At 42.1% G+C, this 21,817-nt stretch overlaps 2 long non-coding RNA genes across 3 annotated transcripts in view; one reads left to right on the plus strand and one right to left on the minus strand.

The window, feature by feature from the left end:
- LOC120098083 (uncharacterized) overlaps nt 1-21,817 on the minus strand; it is a 109,364-nt gene that overhangs the window by 55,798 nt on the left and 31,749 nt on the right. The window contains exons 1-3 of one of the 2 annotated variants that reach the window (XR_015653143.1): nt 12,698-12,919; nt 7,595-7,851; nt 6,677-7,500 (exon numbers count right to left, since the gene is read on the minus strand). This is a non-coding gene — a long non-coding RNA (uncharacterized LOC120098083). Of the gene's footprint in view, nt 1-6,676; nt 7,501-7,594; nt 7,864-12,697; nt 12,920-21,817 lie in introns of those variants that run through there. The other variant, XR_015653142.1, reaches the window with a different exon arrangement.
- LOC120100007 (uncharacterized) lies at nt 13,867-21,253 on the plus strand. The gene is made up of 2 exons (XR_015655430.1): nt 13,867-14,195; nt 21,082-21,253. It is a non-coding gene; the product is annotated as an uncharacterized LOC120100007 (long non-coding RNA).

The following is a 21,817-nucleotide window of genomic DNA, read 5'->3' on the forward strand; positions in this document are numbered from 1 at the left end:
TGGGGCCTTTCAGGTCCAGACTCCTTTACCAAGCTTTTGTTTCTATCTCCACAGTGACTGGGGTTCTGGGCCAGCCTCACCTCCTGTGCTTTATCTCTGTTCATCTGCGCAATGATGAGGGTGGTGATTTGGGTGTTGCAAAGCTCTGACTTCTTACTTTCTGGGGTCGTGAGCACTGTACGCCACTAGCTAGCCCCATCACGTGAAATTCATGCATCAGGTTGACGTTCCAGCAGCAGGGACCATCTTTCTGACTCTGATGTCTGGAGTCCATAACTAAGCATCCCAGCAGGAAGAAACTCAACCTGAGAACTGAGGTGTCAGTAGGGGCACCTGCTGACTTCATCATGGAGAACATTTCATCTTGGCTTCTGTTTTCCTTAGCTCTCTCTTTTATCCATTGGTGGCTTTGGGTCTTGACTTCCGTTAGTCTCACGGGTGCAGTTTTGCCATCTGCCATCTTGGTCTACAGTACTCAGTTTCTGAGATCTCAGTTATTTAGAGTTGCATTTATCAGTCCCTTTTCTGAGAAGCCTACGTTAGCCATTATTGGGGCCCCTACCACTCCAAGGTTAGAATTCTCCCATGTGTTTAGCTAGAACCCTCATGGTTTACATGTCTATATTTAAATAACTATCAGTTAGAGACAGTCCTACCATTTGCATTACTCATGCATCTATGTGTGTAGATGAGTTTCCATTTTCCCCAGTATTATACACTGAATCATTTCACCACTGGCTGGGATAACTTCCTTATCATATGCTGATTTCAGATCTCTATATTTCTTCAGACATATTTTTCAGGGACTTTTAGTCAATTTCATAAGTCTGCTCATATATTCTTAGCATAATGCTTTCATAGAGGAAGGTTCAAAAATTGTTTTAAATATCATAATTCCTGGTATATAATTTTCTTGCCCACCATTGTTCTTTTTCAGGCATTTCCTGATTATTGATTTATTTCCCATGGGAATTTTAGGCTGGCATTGTCTAACTTCTTATAAAGTAGGTACTTTTTAAAATCAGGATTACACTGAAATCAGCTTATGGAAATTCTTCCCCTTTGCCATAGTGTGTGCCTCCAGTTTTTGAAAGCCTTTTTTAGCTCTCTTAGAGTATCGCATTAATAATAAGTGAAAAAGTCCCAGGGCTTCTGCATTTTCTTATGAATGCCTGTGTTGACTGCTTTTGTCATGTTATTGTCTCTTAGGTGATGTCACATATGAACTTGTGTGTGAAAGCTAATGTCATTGCTTTGTACACCCATTCTCTGAGTTCTATTTTTAATTGTGGAATGCTGACAGTTTTCCTGGGTGATGCATGGGTTAATTCTCTGGGTATATGGTCATCAATCCTATGGTAATCTGTTTCCCTCTATCCTTAGAGTTACGATGATTTCCTTCTCTTTCTTTCTTGGTTAGAACTTGTAGTACAGTATCAAATTTCATTTCTCATTTTATTTGGAAGATTTAGGGCTTCTCACTAAGAATACCACCAGTTTTGGGGTGATGACTGAAATATTTCATCTTGTGATAGACCTGATCCAACAATATTGAACTGCAATTTCTTTTTAAAAAATAACTTTAAATTTTTATTTTTGTTTTACATTTTTAATTTTGTTTGGAGTTGTCATTTAATACTTTTCTTGAAGTTATATAATGGGAAATAACAGTCTTTGTCCTCAGCATGTAAACATTCTTGTGTCGTATATATTTACTTAAATTTTGTGGGGTTTTTTGTAGAATATGTTCCAGTTATATCATATGCATCGAGCTCATCATTTCAATGGCTATATAATATTCCATTTTTTTATTATAGCTCATTATTTTAATCTATTTCCCTATGACTAGCATTCACTTTTTCCTTATACCCTCCTACTATAAGCAAATCTGCAGAAATTATTCTTGAAAGTGTAGTGTTTTTTGATTTGTCCTTTTATTTCCAAAAGCTTCATTCCCAGGGACCAGAGTGCTGAGTCAAAGTCTTTACATGTAATTCTGTTTTAATAGCCACTTTGCTTTAGTGTTCAATCTCAGAGCTAGAACTGCGATTTATAAGGGCTCTTCAACTCTAAAGCTCATTAAACCAAAGCATTGCTCAAATCGCAGCCATAAATAAAGCAGATCATGTAAACAATGGCTTCGGAGTGAGAAGTTGTCACGCCTCTCCTCATGGACTGAGACAAATCTGAAAGGGTCTGTACTGCACAGGGATGGAGATGAGTCCCCGAAGCTGTGGCTCTCAAGTGGACAACTGTCTCTGCAAACTTGAAGAGGCTCTTGTGTCATTCTGTGTATCCATTTGTCCATCTTGGAAATGGTAATGGAAGTGTGCCAAGTCCAGATGCTGGCAGCCCACGGTAATATGTCTAGAACAATGTACATGAACCTTCTTGAAACTTCTATTTGACCTTATCCAGCTGTTATGGTTTGGATATAAAGTGATTCCAAAAGCTAATGCATGGAAGGCTTGGCCCACACCTGGTGGCACTACTGAAATGCAGTAGATCCATGGGGCCTTGAGTATCCTCAATACATTAATGCGTCGATGAATTATTAGCCAGTGCATCGACTGTTGTTAGGAGGTGGGACCTGGTTGGAAAAAGGAGGTCATTAGAAGCATGGGCCTTTGAAGGATTGATCTGGTCCACTGTCCCTTATTCTTCCTCTTCTGGCTTCTGAACCTCACAGGATAAGCAGCCTTCTCTGCCACCACTCCACTGCCATGACATTCTGCTCTTCCAGAGGCCCAATAGTAATCGAGCCAGCCAAAGTAAACCCCTGAAACCATTAGTCAAAATCAAACATCCCTCATTTAAGTTGGTTCCTCCGGTGCCTTTTCGGAGTGCTGAAAATGATCAGCTAGAGAAGTAACTCACATGTTTTCTGGGTGTTTCAAAGTTGTTCAGACTGATAAGACACGTGAAATAGCACATCCAACCTTGCTTGGCATGTGGACCATTGGAAAGAGAAGGACTTTTAAGACCAGGCTGAGATCCGGGTGAGGACCACACAGTGCAGGGCAGCCTCAGCCCATTAATGCTTCATGATTCACAGCACAGGAAGAGAGAAGGTAAGGGAGAAAGGGGGCGGGGAGGAAGGAGAGGAAGAGAGACGATGCATGTTTAGTCAGCTTTCAATTACTGCTACATATCGGGTTCTTCGAATGGAATAGTTATCACACAGGTTTGCAGAGCAGAGCCATCTCAGTGGGTTAAAGAAAGCACTGTTAGGGGAAGTTCATCTAGAGGTCATACAGTAGAATCTCTTCCTTCTACTCCCAGGATTAGAAACCTGCTTCTCTTGACTCCATCTTCAGACTCATTGTGTCAACTGGTTCTGTGTTCTCAGTCTTCATACAACATGTGGCTCTTGATGGAGACCCATTCTCACATTGAAGAGCTGCTTAGCATATCCGTTCTTTTACTTTTCCCCTTATCCTGCTGCTCACCAATACACTGTTCTGCATGAAGGATGCAGACTGTCTGGTAAGCTTGGGAGCTTTTACTGGTCATTTAAGGCACTTTGAATCTACTGAGAGAGAGCTCCCTCAAACTGAAGGGGTGACAGTGTGGTCAGCTGAATCTGCGTCCTGCAGGGCTGTCTCCAACCTGCACCGGATTGCTCTTCAGATGCCGGACCTGTTTGTCCCACTCCACTCTCTTCTTTCTCCGTCCTCACTTGCTTCTGACTTCTGCTCTCACCTTGACCTTGGTATCAGACAGTTAAGGCTTCTAGAGCAAAATGCCACAACCGAGTGGCTTAAAGTACAGGGTTTACTTTCTTTCAGTCTTGTAGAATGGGAAGTCAAGGATTAGTGCATTGGCAGAAACCTGTTCCCTTGCCTGAAACCTGTTCTTATAGTCTTCCTGTGGTTCTCTCTCTCTCTCTCTCTCTCTCTCTCTCTCTCTGCATGTGTGTGTGTGTGTGTGTGTGTGTGTGTGTGTGTGTGTGTCTCTCTGTCTGTCTGTCTGTCTGTCTGTGTGTGTGTTCCTTGTATCTCCTATAAGGGCATCTGTCAGATTGGATTAGGTCTTATTTTAACTTTACCTCTTTAAAGACGTTGTCTCCACACACAATATAACTGTGTGCATAAGCTCTGACCACCCCTACTTCTTTTCCTTTACTTCAACTCTGACCATGTTCAGTGCAGTCCAGATCTAGACTCTTCTTCCACCATCTGCTTCTTTCTAGACCCCGGATGAAGATGTAGATAGCCTAGTTAAGGCCTGTGCAAAATACTATCCTCTGCTAAAAACAAACAAAAGGTAGGTAAACTAATGAGACTGGACCAAGCCATTTGTAGCTCTAAAATAATTGATTTGCCATTTAAAAGGAATTTTTTGGTTCTTGCAAAGTATCAGCTTTTTATAGCAAGCATCAAACAAACAAAAAAACAAAACCAAAAAAAAAAAAAAAAAAACCAAAACCAAAACCAAAAAAAAAAAACTCATGAAAACAACTAAAGCAGGAGAGCCAGGAGTCAGAAGTGAGGAGGGAAGTGTGCTGGCAGGTTCCAGCAGTTTATCTCCTAACTCGTTCGACAATTCTGCCACTAAGGATATAGAAAACTGGTTCACTGGGAAAGTACTTGCTGCACAAACATGAGGGCCTGAGCTTCATCTCGTCACCCATGCAAGCACGTGGGCATGGTGGCACCTGTCTGCAATTAAAGAGTTAGGGTGTTGGAGACAGCAGGGACCTTGGGATTCACTGGTCAGCCAGTCTAGCCAAATCACTGAGCCTCAGGCCCCAGGGAGAGACTCCCTCATACCCAAACCCTAGGCAGGGGTGAGGAGCTAGTTGAGAGAAGAACTTGTATAGCCAGCACTAGGACTGGGGTTCTGATCCTTGGTACCCATGGGAAGGCTAGATGGGAATGAGGGCTCATTCTCTGTAATTCCAGCATTCAAGAGGCAGAGGCAGGGATCTGTGGAGCAAGCTGGTTACCTTAGACTAGGTAAATCAGTGAGCTCTGGTTTAACTGAGCTGTCCGTAGTAGAGAGTAGTTACCTGACATCACAAATTGGCCTTCACATATACTTACCACACATGTGTGTGCCCACACCTCAGCAATCAAGCAAACACCTAAAGATGGATGTATTTTGCATAATAGCAGCTGGAGTTGACTTCTAGTTTCCACACTCGTGTGTGTTGAATCAACATGCATACGTGCGCACGCATACACACACACACACACTTCTCGCAATTTCAGGGTAATCATGAGAAAAACAGGAATGAGCATGTTTGGATGAGAACATGAAGCAAACACTTCCTGAGCTCTTGAATTCTAAACTAAATACTTAAGTGTGAATTTCACTTGTCTCCCAGATTCCATTGTGAGTAAAATTGTGTCTCATAGTCCCCAGTGCTGCGAGCCTTGCCACTGCGGTAGAAATGCGACTGTTCTTAGCCCCTAGTGTCGGCCATGCATGCTAAAGTTGTATCTTACAGTGTTTTCATTTCTCAGCTTCCTAAAGCAGAAAGATTAGAGAGTCGGGGGGGGGGGGGGAAGAAAGACAAACCTAAAACAAAGCTTTGAAATCATAGAAAACAAAGCTTTTAGAATCACCAAATGAAACAGACTCTTGAGGAGGCCTCTAGAAAAACAAGCCAAGGCATAGAATTCACTGATTCTGCCTTGGGTCGTATTTGTGGTGAAACAAAACAAGTCCTGGAGCTTCTCCCCAGTGCAGTCCTAGAGGCTGGAAGGTCAGGGATGGGAAGGGAACACAGTCGTCTTATGCTTCTGTAGATATGACAGAAGACAAAGAGTTATGCCTGAGCCCTGAAGGCACCCTGAGGCAAGGGTAGTTAGTGCGCATGCCAGTTCTCTCTTCACCCCTAGGTGGAGCACAGTTAGTAAAATTTGGGATAGAGAGAAGGGGGAGGGAGAGAGAAGGATCAAGCATATGTTGAAAACATCGAACACACTCATTTTAATCAGAATGTTCTATCTTAGGAAAGAAATGAATACAATCTCTAAACAAAGATAACCTTTCCAAGTGACTGTCCCTCTGTGAATCTCCCAGCAGGTTCCCCTGCATTTACTGAAGACCAAAGGCCTTGCTCATTTTCCCCTCCTCACATGAAGAATTTTATCACATATTTCTTTTCAGCCATTTCCCAAGACCCTGCACCATGCAAGAGGTGGTGTGCATTTGTACAAGTGCGTGCAAGACATGAAGGGAACTTTTAGCAGGTGAATTGCAGGGAAATCACTGAACAGAGGATGGAGAGCTAAATGTATAGAAAAGGAGACTGCTCTGGGGAGCAAGATGGAACCTCACCTCAGGAGCCCCGCAAACAAGGGATGAAATTATTCAAGATCTCAGAAAGTGGCAGGGCAGAAGGGCTGCCATCAAGCCAAGGCTGGAAGAAGAATCACGTGACTGCCAAAGGAGGGGGCAGAGGACTCGTCGGACCTGGTCTTGCCCCCTTCAGTCCATATCTGATGCCCATAAGGACCCAGACAAACCAGAGTCATTTGTGTGGCTCTGCCTGCGGCTTCCCCACCCCCAGGCCACTGCACAGCTATGAGCAATTGGGATCAGGGACCCATTTCCTGTGCAAGCAATTTTAAAATCTCTGTAAACACCAATAGTATCACATCCGACAACACAGTGAGTGTGTTCCTGTGAAAACTCATATTCAGAGTTTTCATAAACAAGAGGCAACTTAACGCTCGTGAAGGTTTTTGTTCAGCCAGCAAATGAGAACCCCTTTGACAGAGTATGACAACATGGACTTTTGATGGTCCATTAAGAGCAATGGGCTGAGCCAGGAACAGAAGGCAAAAAGTCCACAATCCACTCTTCTAATTCTCTCAGTTTGTAGACACAAGTTGCTGACACGGGGGTGTGTTTGGAGAGCTGCAGCATGGGGCTACTTCACCACAGTTTGAACACCAGACAATGTGCTTGCACAACTGCAGAAAAGGTGAGGCAGCCACTCAGCCTCCCGGTGCAATCAGGAGACACCATAAACACGAACTGTCTGAGGCTACTGCAGCATTACACCACTTAGTTTTACAGTGCACATTTTTATAAGCAAAGGGAATATGCAGCAAAATGTAATGAGCAGGGTTATTATGCATAAACTGCCCACTGTCATGATCTCTTGATATATGCTACACGTAATCGGATAGGCTATCCTGGTTTTTATCATCTTGCTTATTTATTCTGTGGGAGGATTCTCATGCCGCGGGGTACTTGTAGAGGTCAGAGGCCAACATTGGAGAGTCTGCTCTCTCTCCTTTCACCGTGTGGGTCCTGGAGGTTGAACTCAGGTCATCAGGTTTGACAGCAAGAACTTTGTCCACTGAGTCATCTTGCTAACCTTAGGTTATACTTTTATATAAGCGGTAGTGCAGGGGTGTCTACCACAGCCTTACCACAAATGCAAGGCAGGTGTTGGGCAGTGACATCACTGGGCATCAGTGGGAGCCATGATGTTACTTCATTGGAATCTTCTTGCACTCCGGGGTAATACACAACCTGAGACTGAACAAAAAATCAGTTATTTATAGCTAGGGAACAAATGATCACAAACTCAGCAGCTGACAACACAGTGCTAGGCTCTCACAGTTTTACAGACCTGGAGTCTAGGCAAGGCTCTTCTGGGTTTCTCCTTCATGGTTCATCCACACAGCACTAAGCTGCCAGCTCTGGGTCCCACCTAAGGCTGTTACTGAGGCACTGGCTGAGACGCAGAAGGAACTTCTTCCATATACATGCAGGGATGTTAACAGGAGTGAGTTCCTCATGGCTGTTGCATTGAGACCTGGTTTTCTTAATAAATATTGGCCTAAGGCTGTCATCAATTTTTTGCTCCCCATAGAGCTAAGTTCATCGCTGTGGGTAAGCCTAGACAGAAAGAGACAAGGAGAGAACCATAGTCTTGTGGTTTATTCTTAGACCTGCCTGACCTTTTTGCTATGTTCTACATATTGGGAGGCAGTCATTGTATACAACCCCCATACAAGGGTCAGAGGTGGGCAGTGAGAGGTGAGGCCGATGGAACCAGTTTAGAAGGCTTCCTTCCGATCACAGCATGAGGCAGATAACACATTTAAAGGGTAGCTGAACCAGATAAAGCTGGTAAATTCAGCTGCCACCAGGGCCTGTTAGGCTGCATTCCTTTACAACGGATTGTGAGTGAGAGAATGAGTGGTGATGAGCTGGGACCTCCTCTTCCTGGACAGCATCAAAGTCCTTAAAGCTGAGGTTCCTAGCCTTCCTAATGCTGTGTCTCTGTAATACAGTTCCTCATGTTGTGGTGACCCCTGGTTGGGAGGGTGACCACAAAACAATTATTATTGTTGCTACTTTATAACCATCATCTTGCTATTATTAGGAATTGTAATGTAAATATCTGTGTTTTCTGATAGTCTTAGGTGACCTCTGTGAAAGGGCCATTTGACCCCGAGGGGGTCATGACCCACAGATTGAGAACCATCGCCTTAAAGAGAACTGGGATAACAGGCAAGAATCTCAGGCCAGGTTAGACCTATTGGTCGCCAATCAGACACCACATTAGATAACATGGGGACTCTATATACTTTTGTCTTTTCCCTTTGTTCTGCAAACTGTATCATTTCTCATATGGCCAGAGCAAATAGTGTCAGCCACTCTGAGAACCATAGGTTTTAATTCCATGAGTGATCAAAGAACAGGTTGGCTCTAAGAGGGCTGTCTATTAAAACTAATTTTCGGTCAAAGGAATGAAGGCTGGTTACCAGAGGGAAAGAAGCTGGCCATTTTTCCTGATCTATGCCCAGCCCTACTGTGTGTTTCCTGTCAAAAGAAACAAAGAGGGATTTCCTAAACATAAGCTGTGCTGAGGAGTTGAGGCAATATTTTATGATCTCGATCAAGCATCCCCGATCTGGGCAGCCCAAATCTAAAGTACTCAAAAATCTAAAAACCTTTTGACAGCCAATATGATATCCAAGCAGTGTCAGATTTGGTAGCATTTTGGATTTGGGCCTTTTCGGACTACAGGTGATAAAAACCTGTTTCTATATTTCAATATGTGAACAACTTCAAAATCTGAAACACTTCTGGTTCCAAGCATTGTGGAACAAGTATACTCTATATTACTTGCTATATAATCTTGCCTATAATAATAATAAATTAATAATGATGACAGTTATTGGCACTTTGTCATTTCTTCAACAAAGGTTTGCCAAGCTGGTGTAGTACCCAGAGCTGAAGCAGCTCCAGAGGGAGAAAAAGGCACTGGACACTGACCTCCAGGATCTTCCGGGACCCAGAGGACACAGTGCACAATACAGTGCACAAAATGCCAGAGTGAAGGGCACTAAGGATACATAGCCACAGGGGAGGGGCCAGGGAGGCTTGTGTCAGAGTGATGGTTCCTCAGAGGGAAAAGTATAGCTTGCCCCCTTCCTAGGAGAGGGTCTACTTTTTTGATGTCAAAAATCTTTACGATGGGATTATCTCATTAATCCTCCTGATAACCCTGAGACTGCAGGAAGAACACAGGTATTACTCTGCCTGGTAGAGAGATAGCCATGTGGGAATCCTATGACAGAAAGCAGAGGCCCTGCTCACCCCCATACCCGCACCTAACGAGATCCCAAGGCACGGCTATATAATCCCTTCCCTGGCAGCTGCTGGACCTCGTGGCTCAGCTTGGGCTCCGAAGAGGAGAGGGGTCGAAATCATGTTACCCATGTCATTTACATATTCTAGTCCAGAGTGGACTGCATTATTGTCACCGATGTGGCTGGTGATGTAATAAACAACCGTAACAGCACCGTGCTTGGGACAGTGTGCTTAAACGTGTCTCTGAGTGCAGCACAGAGGCCTGGTTTAGAAACATAAGGCATCATATGCATATCAAAAAGCATAGAGTTGTTTTGAATAGCTTCAGGAAAGTACCCACCAGGAAAATACCCAGGAAAGGATAGAAGCAGGTTCTTGCTTCAATATGGAATTAATTAATATTAGGTTGAAGAAGATCCTGCTTTTGTCTTATAATATGCTATTTGAGAAAAAAAAATTCAAAAGCAACATTCCCCGCTTGGTTTTTCCTACACTTTCTTTTAGTCAGTCAGCTTTCTTATTTTTTTTTTTTTTTGAAACTACAGCTTGGTCATTATATCTCTGGTAGTTCTCTCCTGGAAGCATTTTCACGTTGAAAACTCTACACAAAGCTGTCTCAACTGTCCACCTCGTTCTGTGCTATGGATGCAGCCCAGCTACTGTGCTTCTGTGACCACAGAGAAGGAAAAGGTTCCCTTTCCTTATTCATCTGAGAACTGTCTAATCAGCCACTCTCCACTAGCCCTGCGAAGCAGACATCTGTCCAGACAGGAGAGCAATCCGATAATTATCCAAAGCCCCAGGAAGGCAGCAGGCGTAGGACTCAGGGACGCACACCGAGTCTGGCAGGAAAATGTAGCTGTTTGGAAATTTTCTCCCTCTCCCCTTTATTAAGCCATGCACTGCTGGTGACCTATAATATCCAACAGAGCCCCGGGGCAGCTCTTTCAGGATGCGCAGAGTCCCTGAGCACAGAGTGGATCCCTTGGGGGTTGTAAACGAAGGATATTCTTTTTCACACCCCCCCCCCAAGATGAGCAGTCAGGCCATTGGACTTGCAAAAAAATGAGTGGAGAGTGATAGCTGTGCCCTGGTGGCCTGTGCACAGGAACCTGCTCTTTGAACCATGCCAGCACAGGCAGTCCTCTTGGCAGCTGATGTGACTGAAATCTTCAGGATACTCAGAGTAGTAAAGTCCTACGGATTGTGCATGGGTGACTTGCTTCTCCTTTGACTCATTTGCATTTTCTCTTTCTGCCTTGCCCAGAGAAACACATCCAGGAAAATCAAAACAGCCTCTTCTGCAAGCAAACAGAAGCCAGACTCCTCAACCCATGTACCTGCCTGGTGACCTTCACGGGAGGCCCCGACCCCACCCCAGCTACCCATTATCTGCCACAGCAAGCATGTGGCTGTCCTCCCGCCAGCAAGCCCCACACAGTGACCCTCGCTAGACACACAAGTGCTCAGCAAACAGCCTATTCAGAGCAGGTCTGGACGTCTGTACTGTCCCAGAAATCTCTGAGGTGGCCGAGCACAAAAGGATGCAAAAGACAATAGGTCAACAGCAGATGCCGCACAATGTGGGTGGGGACACAGAGCATTCAGGCCTTTATGGCTTTTTGTGTCTTCCTCAAATGGCACCTCATTCTTCCCATGTCATTTTTAATTTCAGCCAATCCTGTTCTCATGTCCCAGGGAGCCCAGGGAAGGCATCTGGACTTATTGTCATTTGAGGTCTGCATAGTGGCAACATGTGTGTACAGAGCTTGGTAACATCTGTCCCATCCTGCCCTGTGTCATAGAGATAGTCGTGTTTTATTTCCTGTGGAGTGTAGATTGGAGAATATGTCTGTGTGCTGTAAAGTTTGCACACGAGTTCCCAGAGTTGTTGCTGACTTACAGTTTGAACACCAAGCAATGTGTGTGTGTGTGTGTGTGTGTGTGTATTTGTGTGTGTATGTGTGTGTACATATATGTGTATGATATATATATGTATATATATATGTATATTACATACACATATGGAAATGGAAACCAGGTTGTTCGGAAATCAAGGGGGTGTGTATCCACATCTCTGACATCTCTACAGAAGAGGCAAAGGCTGTGGTCATTCAGGAGTAACCATCACAAGTGTGAGAGAGTCAGAGTGAGATACAAGGGAGCAGTAGATTCAGCAAGACCAGAGTTAAATTGACATCAATGTCAGGACAGCTTTGCTCCTTTCATGAATATTGATAACAATAAAAATAACAAAAACTAACATTTACGTCATGACGACCATGTATGGGGGACTATTCTAAGAAGTTTCTAAATAACCATGTTTGAGGCAGATGTCCCAGCGATCCTATTCTTGCAGAAAGAGATCAAGCAGGGACAAGGAGAGCCTAAGTAGATTGTTCAAGGACAGGAGAGAAACCCCCTGTAGGGAGCTGGGATAGAGCTCTGGGAAGATCGTGGTTCCCACTTAGCTCAGGATCTCACATCTTCAAGTCTAGGAAGAGCTGCTCATTATAAGAAAAACTAAGAGCAGCAAGCAGGAGCATACACAGAACTTTATCTTCTTTCTCTTCCTGGTTATAAAAGTTGTTTTCCACAGGCAAGCCCCAAGTTATCATGGCAATGCCTGTCATTGGGGGTCGGATATGCTAACTTCCTTTTAGAGTGACTACCTTCCAACCCTAAGTTTACTTATTGAATAAAAATAATGGTTGTAAAATCTTCTCAGCTATGGCTCATTCTGGGAAGCACACAGAGGGACAGAGGGAAGTAAGCCTGCTGTGCCTGCTGTGCTTTTTTTCCCATTGAAGGGTTGGGTCTTCCTACGTCCAACTACACCCACTTCCATTCCATTGGCTGGAACTTAGTGATAATACCATATTCACCCACAAGAGAGAGTGGGACATTCAATTTTCAAGGAAAGTGTGCTGCAACTCTGAATAAACTAAATTTCCATTTTCAGAAGAGGAGGAGACTAGATATTGATGAGGAACCAACATGATCTAATAAGATCCCTGTAGGCTTAGTATTTTCTTTCAAAACCTACTATATTTAGGGTTCTTAAATGCTTGAACTTTCCTTCTAACCCACTGACTAGAGGTAAGGTTAATAGGAAAAGGATTTTGTGTACCTGTTTAGAAGTAGTTCATTGGGGGCAATTCCACTTTTCATTGTCAGGATACTAGCAGTCCAGTTCAATAACAAGTACCAAAGACAAATCAATATTGGCAGCATTATCCAGCAGAAACAGCAGAACTCCACCAAATTATAATAAGTCAATCAGCCAGGAAATGAAGATCAGTGACAAAACAAACCATTGTACCCTGTAGCAATGCAAGAATGTTCTCTCACTGTTTGTGGGGTTCCATTTATATTCATTCTAACCACCACACACCCTCTCAAGTGTCTGTTTTCATCACAATATCACATGCCCTCTCACAAGACACCTTCCAGAAAACATTACGTGACACAGCTGAGTTGTTAAAGAAACCAAACATTTCGTCTTCAGATCTTAGGCAGGCTTAACTGGAGATGTGACTTCAAGATATAGTCTACCACAGTTCTCATTCGAGACAAGAAACCTTCTGAGAATACTTCATGTTCATCTAAAACTGAGCTTCAGACAAACAGTACCCAGCATGTTCATTTGCCTGGGACATGATGGGGGAGGAGGATTGGGGCAGCAGGGGTGGGGGCAGCATGTTCCACTAAGTCCCCAGGTGGGCTTAACTAGGGATATGGCTCTAAGAGATACTTGTCTACTACAGTTCTCATGGGAGACAAGAAACCTAGAAGTACTTTATATTTATCTAAACTGGGCCTTGAATAAATAGCACCTAGCATGTTCATTGGCCTGGGCAATGGCAAGTGTGGAGGACCTAAAAATCCCCTCCCTGAAATGGCAGGACTTTTAAAGGAGAACACACCATGAAGGTTTCCGTAACTCTGAGTGGAGTACCAACTATACTAAGATCCACTGTCACCACCCAGCTCTCGGTCTATTGTCCATCCTAGGGATCCACTTGTTTTTGCACATTAACTCAGGTAACTATATTATTAGATAAAGTTACATGTCTAGACATAGTCTGACTGCAGAACTACTTCTGAGGAAGGGAACCATTTCTGACCGGAGATGACTTTTTTTGCAAATTACCACTGAATCTCAGAATTGACTGGAGGGTTAATACCTGGCAACCACGAAGTTCCAGAAGTTCTAGACGGAATGCACACCTCACAGAGGCAGAGAAGGGAAATAAACAAGGGATCCAAGAGACAGAGAGCAAGGCTAAATGATGTCATGGCTAACATTGTACAGGTAGAGGCTTGTTCCTTGGGACTGGAGATTTTGAATATTGTGGTTTGGGTACCAGAGCGAGTAATAGCTTTCACTGCCAAAACAGTGTCACATCCTGATAAGCAGACTACAGCCAGTTATGCTGGAGTGCGCTGAAGTCACATAGGTTGCTGCTGTTTGCTTAAACATCTGAGCCTGGAAACACAACCCACATGGTATGAGTCTAGTGTTCTCACTTTCCCTTCATAATTCTTCAGCTTAATTTTAGGAAATCTCAAGTGAGAGGACCATAAGGGAAAAAGGACAGAAAGGAAGAGAAGCAAGACAGCAAGGGGTAGGTATATTGAGGACAGAAAGGGAGGAAGGAGAGGATCAAGGGTGAGGGAGTGCAAGTCACAGTTCCTAAGATTCTGTTCCTCATTGGTAAAGCTGACAATGGGAATGGTGACAATGGGAATCCTGAGAAAGTACAGTATTGTTCCCAGTCCAGTTAGTCAAATTGTGATGTTAACTGGACAGTCTATCCCTTGCAGATTTCTTCACTTGGAGAATATATTTACATTCATATTCTATAGAAACTGAGCATTGTGGCTGGAGGGTAGAGCTGTGGCCTCAGATCTCAGCTCTATCTTCTGAAAAATAGCATTAACTCTCCCTGCCTTGCCCAGTTTGCAAAGATGCTGTGAGTTAACTTAGAAGATAATAGCTAACGTTCTTTCTATGCCTCATAAGTCTCTAAGGAAGTAACTGTCATGGGGAGCAGAGGTTTGCAACTCAGACTGAGTGCAGTTGGGTCAACCTCCTAGAACAAGTAAGGAGTCACCGGCAGGTCCTTTGCACTTGAGGTCTTTGTGTACCCTGTGGGTGTCACTCCAACAAAGGGGCAGAGTAGGAGGGAAACATATCATGTGGGAGGCAGAAAGTAGCTTTTCAGGTTTCAAGCCTGATCAGAGGGCCAAAGTAATGTCCTTTGGATAGTTTAGGAGGTAACATTTGAGAGATTCAACCAAATCATATGGAATACTTGCACACACACACACACACACACACACACACACACACACACACACACTACCACCACCACCACCACAGATTCATGGAACGTGCATACACATACACATTTATCATGTTATAGTTGAAGTAACCATAAGAGCGGAGAAATAAAACATACAACTTCCATTTTAGCAAATAGAAATGTCTGTGGAATTAGAATCAAAATCAAAATCAGTAAAAGAAGAAAGGGTGAGCTTGAAAACCAACCAAGTACTGGATGGGAAGGAGAAAGGAAGGAGGGAAGGAGAGAGGGAGAGAGGAAGAATGAAGGAAGGAAGGAGGGAGAAAGGAAAGAGAGGGAGGAAGGACAGATGGGGTATATTACAAGACAGACAATAAGTATGTTAATGTCAATGGAAAGGATCCATCCAGTTACTAAGTAAAGATTGTACTATTGATGGAAAATAAAAATAAAAGTAGCAATGTAATATAATTATATACCATTTATAAAATGTGTACCTAAGATATCAGAACCCGAAATGTTAAAACATGTAAAATTATAAATAATATAGTTACTTCAATATTAAACAAATTTTAGGATGAAATATATCACTATAGATATAGTCCTTCATAAGGATAAATGATTTGCATTGTTAGAAAACTACTTTATACTCTTTTCCTTATTCTCAAAGGGTTCATAATAATGTCACATTACTTATGGAAATAGAGTGATATATGATATTTAATATATAATTAATTATTAATTAATTATAATTATATACAGGATGTGTAATGATGGAACCAGAGTGATTAACTTAAAGCTTCAAAGACTTATCACAGTGATTTTCCACTGTCTTAAAAGTCTTAACACAGTAACTTTCCTACAAACTATATAAATCGAAATTGACAGAATTGTAAAAAGAAAAGTAAAGTTAGTAATTGAAAGAATTAACATAGTCCTCTTAAAACGTGTTGCAAGAAACAAAAGCCATTGTTCTACTTAGGGTTACTATTGCTGTGACATAACACTATGACCAAAAAAAAAAAAAAAAAAGGTTTGGAGGAAAGGGTTTATTTGTCTTACAGTCCCATAATGCACTGTTTATTGTCATCGAAGGGAGTCAGGACAAGAACTCAAACTGGACAGAAACCTGGTGGCAGGAGCTGATGCAGAGACCATAGAGGAGGACCAAGCTTACTAGCTTGCTCATCATGTCTTGATCAGCTTTCTTATGGAATCCCGGATCACCAACTGAGTGACTTCAACTGCAGTGGACTGGGCTCTCTCACATCAATCACTAATGAAGAAAATGCTCTACAAGCTTGCCTGCACCTCAATCTTATGAAGTTTTTTTTTTTTTCTCAATTGGGTTTCTCTCCTCTCAGATGACTCTAGCCTGTGTCAAGTTGACATAAAATTAGCCACCATAGACATGATTGACTAATAATTTGGCTGACTGAAATTACATGGATACATTATAGTTAATAAGTAGAAAACACATTTTCCTCTTAAGTATACAAGGACATTAAAAAAAAAAGTCCTGACCAGCAACGTAAGACTCAACATGTTTTCAAGGAGAGAAATGACAGATACTATGCTCTCTGGAACAGTGCAAGTAATCTAAAAACCAATAGAAAAACATAATTAGAAAACCCTTATTGATTTAGAAATTAAGAAAGCTGCTGCAACATAAGCTATCAGTTGGAGGACAAATCAAAGAAAAAAATTAAAAAGCCAACCTGAAAGACTGAAATTAATCTTTCACATCCATACAATGGAAGAGCATGCAGTGAAGACTTATAGCAGTTGATAATTATATTTGAAACATCTAAAAAATAATGAGGCAAGCATTTATCTGGGAAATCACAATAAAAGCCATATAATCTTAAAGGAAATAAAAATCAAACCAGAAAGTAGCTCTAGAAATGACACGAAAAATAAAGAAAATATACAAAGCCAGGAAGGTTGGTTTGTTAAAAGTCAATAAAACTGAGAGACTTCAAACCAAAATGCTAAGAAGCAAAGATGGGTATCATAGAAGTGATGGACACTTAGCAAGTGTCACAAAGGTTTCAGAATGTGATCAGTGGCTAAGTTACTAACTTGTTTGGATGGGTTAGGAAGAAATTTGTGTAAAGAGAAAAGGCCCAGAGAGCTTATAAACCATTGACAGATCGAAGTCACAAGTCACAAACCTAAGGAAAATGTTGGTCGGTTCCCCTCAGCTCTAATGAAGACAATTTTAATTTCCCAAGATTCTTTTCTACAAAAGAACAACAAAAGAATGAATAGCCTCAATATTCCACACTGTGACTCATACATGCTTCTCATCCTCCTCCACCATATAATAGCTCTTTCTAAACACAGCCATCGACACAGAAAATACAGACAAGCTGCTGCCATTCTTGTCTGATACCAGATACATGTGATGTGCTTTGTATTTCTATTCCTATTGGCTAACAGAGCTTCAAGAAACACTAGGAAGTACGGCCTTATATGGAGAGGAGTTAAGGATAGTGTAAAACAAACATGACATCTTTAGGACACCCCACTCACATGCAATGACCAGGCATAATTCTTATGTATATTTTATAAATATAATAATAAAATTATTAACCAATCTACCTCATAGGTACAGAAATTCTAGGCAGATTGTTATAAAACAGTCTAGCAACATAGAAAAAGACTAGGCATGAGGACCTTGTAGTTTTACTCTGAGAAGGCAAGATAGTTTAAAGATAGATTTATAATTCCAATTCATGTAATTAGCCATATTAACACATCTAATATTTCATTTTTTGAGTTTATATGGCTTTCATTGTGGTTTTTCTAGATATATAGTTGTCAAATAACATGTTACTATATCAAGAGAAGGCTTATGACAAATACAATCTATTTGTAGAAAACCAGAGATGCAAAGAGAAACATGTGACTCCCAAAAGGTCTATGGACAGAAACAGCAGATCCGGGGCTTTCTGCTGAAGTAGCCTATGTTTCTCTTTTGAATGAGAAACAAGGGAGTTCCTCCTCCTACCCTAGTTGCTGTTTCAACATGAAGCCAGAGTCCAGTCAGAGGTGGAAGGCAGAGGAAAAGGTAACAGATGAAAACAGCTCCCACCACTGGAGGAAATAAAAAGATACCCAAGAAGATGTTCAAATCTATCTGGGAGAGTCTTCCAGGTTTCTGGGTACACATTGAACATGTCAACTGGAACCTACAAGTTAGAGCCCACAGAAGATATTTTGAAGATATGGACCTCCTAGGTATAAATATAACTAAATATATGTAAGATATTCAACTTTCCTGAACATGTCTGTTGTAGACAATAAAGGTATCCATAAGTTATGATTATACACTGAAAGACTAAGCATGATAAATATTGTTAATTTCCCCAAAATTGGTATATAAAATAATTTCTAGAAACTGACAAGTTAGTTCTAAAATGTAGATACACAAAACAGCCACATATGTCCTGTTATTCTTATATACTTATATTCTTATATACCTTATTCTACATAAGGTTGGAAGTATTATTCTAAGAATTGTCACAATTTATTCTTTAGTAATTATGACAGTGTATTATTCAGCTATATAAATATGTCAACAAGACAAAATAGGTAACTTGGAAAACTTTTCTGTGTTCACATTGTCATATAAAAAACAAGCGCTGAGAGAAGTCAGATGGAAATTGTCCTTTGCTATTTGAGTTTTGCTTTTTTGAGCCAGGGTCTCCTTTAGCCCAGGATGGCATGAACTCAGTGTGTAGCTTAGCAACCTGTCCACAAAAAGGAATTAGTATTTTATATGATACTCTACAGAAATGGATTCTCTTAAGTGTAAGTAAACTGTGAGAGAAAAGGTTATATAGCTTTAGGAAGGTAAAGCTGGAGGATACTCTCAGGAAAAACTTTTAAGAAAGGAAGAATCACACTGGAGAGTATCTTCAGGGAATAGTTCAAGCCACAAGAGCACACACAAAAGAAAACACAACCAAATTGACGGTAAAAATCAAGACATTATTTTCACTGAGAACAATGAAGCTCTGGCAAGGAAAATGAGGCAGTAACTGTTATATAAGATAAAGCTGAAGTGGGGGTTGGGGATTTGACAGCGTGGAATCGATAAAGAAGTGGAAATCAATGAGAAATGATGTATAGAACCTGACATGGAGAGGGGAAGAAAGTGTGAACAAGCATTTCAGAGAGTAAGTGAATTCTGGTGGGCCAGGCATAACAAGCCCTCAGGATCTATGGTCATGGAGATGCCATTAAACCACACTGAGATGACTTTGCCTCCAGATAGCCTCAGCAAATAGGCAGACAAAATCCCCACATATTCAGTAGGGTCTGTCTGTGTTGTGCCGACTGGCATACACCCTTTAGGAAGTGACCTAGGATGATCAGTAAACCAGAGCAACAACTAACCCATGCTCTGTGATTCTGTAGGTCTATTTCTATATACACACTCGCCAGTCCTCATGCATGTGTGCACACATGTGAGCATAACCAGGCTCCCGAATGGTCCATCTGTTATTGAGATACCTTTTTGTCAAGTAAAAAGGAGACAAAACTGGATTACATAGTCCATCAATATTTAGGCTCTAAAATTATTTTGGAAAATCAGTTTTAAAAGGTAGACTAGTGGATGCTGACAGGCAGAGAGGCGGTTGTGAGAGTGAGTGACATACTGAGGTCTTGACGGGGTGTTTGCAAGACTCTTCCCGGACTGCAGTAAGAGCCACAGGTCTTCAGAGGAACAGAGCAAACATGCACAGGAGGAGGAGAGGGACACGATAAGGAACTGACCCATGGGGCTGTGATGGTAGCACAGCCCCACAATCCGACATCTGAGAGCTGGAGGCAAAGGGAAAATTGTAGATTTAGTTCTAGTTAGAGGGTCTGAAGTCTAGGGGAGCCTATGTTGTAAGTCTTGGTCCAAGGGCATGAGACGGATGTCCCATCCCTTTTTCCTTATTTCTTCATTCCATCCAAGCCTAAATGGCTTACACCGCACACAAACACACACACACACACACACACACACACACACACACACACACACAAACACACGCACACACAAACACACACACACAAACACACACACAAACACACACACACAAACACACACACAAACACACACACAAACACACACACAAACACACACACACAAACACACGCACACACAAACACACACACAAACACACACACACAAACACACACACAAACACACACACAAACACACACACAAACACACACACACAAACACACGCACACACAAACACACACACAAACACACACACACAAACACACACACAAACACACACACAAACACACACACAAACACACACACACAAACACACACACACAAACACACACACACAAACACACACACACAAACACACACACACAAACACACACACACACAAACACAAACACACACACACACGCATCCTATCCCTGCCCCACCCCCCACAACACACACTGTGCAGGACAATTTGCCTTATTGAGTTTACTAGCTCAAATGATAATCTTATCTGAAAACACACACACACACACACACACACACACACACACAGAGAGAGAGAGAGAGAGAGAGAGAGAGAGAGAGAGAGAGAGAGAGAGAGAGAGAGAAATTTAATCCAGGCACATGGCATAGCCAAGGTGACATATACACTTAACTAACCATCAGTAAACAAATGGGTCCTGTGAAAGGACAGATAGACGTTATTTTAGCCTTGTAGTGCCATCTGGTTTCTATCACAATTACCCAACACCACCACTGTAGCTGAAAGCAGATATAGATAACATGAGGAATCAGCAGTTATGTGTTCCAATAAAAACCTTATTAGAGGGGAAGGCAGGTTAGGCTGCATTCAGCCATGGGCCACATTTCTCAGTCTCTCTTCTAGGTAGCAATTGTATATGTTTGCGTTATCATTATATATTTTGTGTGTTTCTATATACATGCCATTTTTACAAAAAGGAAGTAACTCAGACCCAAGGAAGACATTTAGCCATGGTAAGCATCAGGGTTGCACAGTTAGGAAGCCTGAGAGGAATTTGGGCCTTGCCCACTTGCGAAGTCTGGGCCTTGGACACCATGATGTAATCTGCACATTAGACACAGTACACCAGCCTAATGGGTTTGTGTTGAAGATTCGTTGAGATGTTTGGGTTAGGCACTGGTTAGAGCTTTCAGCTCAGTATTTATTTTTTTCTCCGACAGATAAGAGCTGATCACTATGACATGTGTTATTACCCTCATCAAGATTTTAAGGAAGCTCTCGATAGTTCTTGGCAGACACCATCTCTTATGGAAGAAATTTATAGGAGACTCAAAAATATACATAATCTCCTCTGTATAATGTGGAAAATCACAAGTAAACATAGTTTATCGCCTGCATGTGTCGCCTAGTATTTCTTGGAAAGCACCTGGTTTTCGGCATACTTTGAGTGCTAAGCGGGGGACTTGTAAAAATATACTTTATGGGCTCTCCAAATGTAAATTACAGGAGGAAGAGAACGTGTGAAGGGAAAAAAGTTCATCGAGTGACTGTGCTTTAGAACTAGGAGAGTCTTACTGGGAGATAAGGCTGTCTGGCTACAGAGGAGCAGATGGCTGTAGGAGGCATAGTCATGGCCACTCAGGCTTCCCACATCTGAATCCCCCCAAACTATGACGGTGTTACCTTCCATGACCCACTGAACTTGACAGCTATAATTGAAATCAGAACGTTGAGTGGGGAGGATGCCTAGTGTGTTCTCAGTGTAGACACAAGAGTCCTTATAAATGAAGAGACAGGTAGGACGATCAGAGTCAGGGGTGTTCAAAGATGTTATGTTGATGGTTTTAAGAATGGAACAAAGAGTTCCAAGCCGGGGTTGGGGATTTAGCTCAGTGGTAGAGCGATTGCCTAGGAGGCGCAAGGCCCTGGGTTCGGTCCCCAGCTCCAAAAAAAAAA

This window comes from Rattus norvegicus, chromosome 1 (genome assembly GCF_021556685.1).
Source record: "Rattus norvegicus strain SHRSP/BbbUtx chromosome 1, alternate assembly SHRSP_T2T, whole genome shotgun sequence".
NCBI lineage: Eukaryota > Metazoa > Chordata > Mammalia > Rodentia > Muridae > Rattus > Rattus norvegicus.